The 5,000-nt window shown below is 52.7% G+C and overlaps 1 non-coding gene across 1 annotated transcript in view; it reads left to right on the top strand.

Moving 5' to 3' along the window:
* Positions 1–3,888: 3,888 nt before the first annotated feature.
* Positions 3,889–5,000, top strand: part of LOC124729444 — a 1,909-nt gene continuing 797 nt past the window's right edge. Inside the window, exon 1 of the ribosomal RNA XR_007007686.1 lies at positions 3,889–5,000. This exon is cut by the window's right edge and continues 797 nt beyond it. This is a non-coding gene — a ribosomal RNA (small subunit ribosomal RNA).

Raw genomic sequence — 5,000 nt, 5'->3', positions numbered from 1 at the left:
TCCCGCTGTCCCTATACATGAGCCGCGACCTGTACCACTTACGAGCGAGAGACGCGATCGCGTTGCTCACTGTACGGCGTCCGATACCGAGCCATCAGCATGTCGGTCCCCATGCGCGTTGCACTCGCACTCGCAGTCGCAAAAACGTGGGGCAAATATATTACGCGGAAGAGCTATAACAGACCGAGCCCCACTGCATGGGGGGAGTCTTTGTCACTAATGTACACAGATGGAACATTTTGGACTGGAACCAGATTACCCGTACACACGGCGCTGATTAGTAATCAATGCAGAGCCATCAAACTACAGCAAATATACACAACTGTCCGTATACATGCTGAAAGAGTCTGCCCACAATGGGAACCACACGTCAGCCAGACACTCTGATCACGCACCACTCTCTGCTTCTAACAGGCGCACATACAATATGTAAGCACCAGCATGGAACAACATCCAGTGCATCTTCTCCGCCACATTACACAATCCACACTATCACAACCAGACCAGGAGGTCCATGCGGAAAATACAATATCCCAGCCTTTCGACATCCACCATTGCGCAGACCAGGCACCAACACCCACACATGTCCTATACAACGGTGCACCCAACATCACAATAGTACCTCCTGTCACAGCGCACAAACAATGACATGAGTCAAAGACACAGGTCTCACACAAGCATAGAATTGGAGCGCCGCCTCTAATAAGCCAAAGGTGCATCCTGACGTGACAAATCTGATCATGTCACAAGCATTCACTTACTATAATCACTATCAACGAACCTGCCGCCCCCGCCCCCCCCCCCTACACCTTTCCTTACAACAACGTGTAACCTAACCTAACCTAACCTAACCTATGTTGTACCTTAACCTAACCTATGTTGTACCTTAACCTAACCTATGTTGTACCTTAACCTAACCTATGTTGTACCTTAACCTAACCTATGTTGTACCTTAACCTAACCTATGTTGTACCTTAACCTAACCTATGTTGTACCTTAACCTAACCTATGTTGTACCTTAACCTAACCTATGTTGTACCTTAACCTAACCTATGTTGTACCTTAACCTAACCTATGTTGTACCTTAACCTAACCTATGTTGTACCTTAACCTAACCTATGTTGTACCTTAACCTAACCTATGTTGTACCTTAACCTAACCTATGTTGTACCTTAACCTAACCCATGTTGTACCTTAACCTAACCCATGTTGTACCTTAACCTAACCCATGTTGTACCTTAACCTAACCCATGTTGTACCTTAACCTAACCCATGTTGTACCTTAACCTAACCCATGTTGTACCTTAACCTAACCCATGTTGTACCTTAACCTAACCCATGTTGTACCTTAACCTAACCCATGTTGTACCTTAACCTAACCCATGTTGTGCCTTAACCTAACCCATGTTGTGCCTTAACCTAACCCATGTTGTGCCTTAACCTAACCCATGTTGTGCCTTAACCTAACCCATGTTGTGCCTTAACCTAACCCATGTTGTGCCTTAACCTAACCCACGTTGTGCCTTAACCTAACCCACGTTGTGCCTTAACCTAACCCATGTTGTGCCTTAACCTAACCCATGTTGTGCCTTAACCTAACCCATGTTGTGCCTTAACCTAACCCATGTTGTGCCTTAACCTAACCCATGTTGTGCCTTAACCTAACCCATGTTGTGCCTTAACCTAACCCATGTTGTGCCTTAACCTAACCCATGTTGTGCCTTAACCTAACCCACGTTGTGCCTTAACCTAACCCACGTTGTGCCTTAACCTAACCCACGTTGTGCCTTAACCTAACCCATGTTGTGCCTTAACCTAACCCACGTTGTGCCTTAACCTAACCCACGTTGTGCCTTAACCTAACCCACGTTGTGCCTTAACCTAACCCACGTTGTGCCTTAACCTAACCCACGTTGTGCCTTAACCTAACCCACGTTGTGCCTTAACCTAACCCACGTTGTGCCTTAACCTAACCCACGTTGTGCCTTAACCTAACCCACGTTGTGCCTTAACCTAACCCACGTTGTCCCCTAAAGTAACCCACGTTGTCCCCTAACGTAACCCACGTTGTCCCCTAACGTAACCCATGTTGTCGCCTAAACCTGCTCTGTAATTGTTATACGACTCGTTCAATTAGTGTAGTGTTGCCCACCCGCAACCCTCGCAATATAGTTCGCTACTCGCACTGCCCGCTCCCCTGTGTATCGCTTCATGTTAAACACCTTGCAAGTCTTGCTGACTTTCCACATGCTCCTGCTGTACACTGTAATGTGGATGGCAGCAGGACGTACATGCCGCCCCTCCCCACGTCCCCACCTTGCCCCCCTGCCTTCGCAAGCTGGTTGGTGAGAAGTTTGCATGTTCAATGCCCTTCGCATGCGACGTACTCAGGCTACGTTGTGGTGCGGCCTGTGTCAACCGTCCGCTAATGTCGTACGCGTAAACCACAATCTGTACTGCACATTCGTCCTTATGTACCGAATGATACATCGTGGCACATGTGTGACCGTACAACGACTGCGCCCAAAAACGGCGGACCATACAGTGCAAATATTGTGCACGCAGCTACGTGTCGTCTCCCTATGAGAGCTGGATTGCAGTGTGGTACGCCATAGAGACGTGTGGGAGGAACGGACGCCGTGGATGGCGATCAGCATGAGCTGTCTGTTGATGTATTCGGACCTAGTCGTCTCTCCTCACACACCGTGATGGCATGGTGCACCGCGTTCCATATCTGCGACATGCTACAGAGGCCGGTTGACAGTCGTTCGAGCAATGGACATCGCATACGTACGGGGGCCACCTTCCACGTATTGTCTAGGCGTGCACATTTTGTTGCGTGTATGTGGGCAGACGTAGTGTGGCGTGACACCTGACACAGGCATGCAATAATCGTTGAAGTTGCAAATGGCGATGGACGCCTGCGTTTTCTGGTGAAGTTACGCAAATGAACAAATGGTAACCTGTTGTGGTGCGGTTGTTCTCGCTAGGGGTGAATCGGTGATGGCGACGATAGGTTGAGGTACGAACCGGTTGTTCCAGCGATACCCACCATGCCGACGAAACTGAACGGCATCTGGGTGTGAAGCGATACGCGGCGGTGGCTGGGTGGGACCGTCCCCGGCCGGTGAGGGGGCGCCTCCCGGCGTGCTGGCCGCGCGGTGCGTGGGCGCACGCGCTACAGCCGGCTGGTGGGGGCGGCCAGTGGCAGGCGCGCCGGCCGACGGACGCGGCAGGCGTCGCAGCTGCGCGCCGGCGCACCCTGCGCGCGGCGCCGTGCGGCCAAAGTAGGTCCTCGCGGGCCCGGTGCGAAGCGCGGTGGACATCTTCAGTGTGCTGGTCCGATTGAGGACTGTGTGCGTTGAGGATGCGCCGCCGCCCGGCGCTCGGCGCCGCGACGCCGTCTGCTGCTCGGTCGCCCCAGCGGTTCTCGCTGGTGGTTTGTATCGCAGCTGTGCGGATGTGTTGGCGCGTGCGCTGTGCTGGGAGAGTTCGCTTCGGCACCCAAGTGGGGCTTTTGTCCTTCTGTGGCGCTGGCGTTGGAGCTGCCGGTCACCGTAGGTGGCGCGTGTTGTCTCCCGCCGGCAATGCCACGACAGCACGCTCCCGGGCCTCTGTCGGCAGCGGCAAGCTCAGTTGGGAGCACGGGTGGTCGCACCGAAAGCGTCTACTCGCCTAACTCCGGGCGATTGCGCCTCTCTCGAACCCGACCAAGTACTTGGGACGGCGCTGCGCGCCGCCGGGACCTGAGAGGGTTTCGAGGTGTATTGTGCAGGGGAGCTCAGCCTCCTCCTGTTTGCAGAATGATTGAGCGGACGCTTGCGTGTTCGCGCGGGCCCCCGGGACACACTCCCGGGCGGCCGGCTGCTCAGCTCTAGTTGACGCAGCTCCCTGGTTGATCCTGCCAGTAGTCATATGCTTGTCTCAAAGATTAAGCCATGCATGTCTCAGTACAAGCCGCATTAAGGTGAAACCGCGAATGGCTCATTAAATCAGTTATGGTTCCTTAGATCGTACCCACGTTACTTGGATAACTGTGGTAATTCTAGAGCTAATACATGCAAACAGAGTCCCGACCAGAGATGGAAGGGACGCTTTTATTAGATCAAAACCAATCGGTCGGCTCGTCCGGTCCGTTTGCCTTGGTGACTCTGAATAACTTTGGGCTGATCGCACGGTCCTCGTACCGGCGACGCATCTTTCAAATGTCTGCCTTATCAACTGTCGATGGTAGGTTCTGCGCCTACCATGGTTGTAACGGGTAACGGGGAATCAGGGTTCGATTCCGGAGAGGGAGCCTGAGAAACGGCTACCACATCCAAGGAAGGCAGCAGGCGCGCAAATTACCCACTCCCGGCACGGGGAGGTAGTGACGAAAAATAACGATACGGGACTCATCCGAGGCCCCGTAATCGGAATGAGTACACTTTAAATCCTTTAACGAGTATCTATTGGAGGGCAAGTCTGGTGCCAGCAGCCGCGGTAATTCCAGCTCCAATAGCGTATATTAAAGTTGTTGCGGTTAAAAAGCTCGTAGTTGGATTTGTGTCCCACGCTGTTGGTTCACCGCCCGTCGGTGTTTAACTGGCATGTATCGTGGGACGTCCTGCCGGTGGGGCGAGCCGAAGGCGTGCGACCGCCTCGTGCGTGCTCGTGCGTCCCGAGGCGGACCCCGTTGAAATCCTACCAGGGTGCTCTTTATTGAGTGTCTCGGTGGGCCGGCACGTTTACTTTGAACAAATTAGAGTGCTTAAAGCAGGCAAGCCCGCCTGAATACTGTGTGCATGGAATAATGGAATAGGACCTCGGTTCTATTTTGTTGGTTTTCGGAACCCGAGGTAATGATTAATAGGGACAGGCGGGGGCATTCGTATTGCGACGTTAGAGGTGAAATTCTTGGATCGTCGCAAGACGAACAGAAGCGAAAGCATTTGCCAAGTATGTTTTCATTAATCAAGAACGAAAGTTAGAGGTTCGAAGGCGATCAGATACCGCCCTAG

The sequence above is a fragment of the Schistocerca piceifrons genome, unplaced genomic scaffold, assembly GCF_021461385.2.
Source record: "Schistocerca piceifrons isolate TAMUIC-IGC-003096 unplaced genomic scaffold, iqSchPice1.1 HiC_scaffold_1209, whole genome shotgun sequence".
NCBI lineage: Eukaryota > Metazoa > Arthropoda > Insecta > Orthoptera > Acrididae > Schistocerca > Schistocerca piceifrons.
Note: the sequence above shows the minus strand (reverse complement) of the source record. Positions and strands in the feature narration are given on the sequence as shown.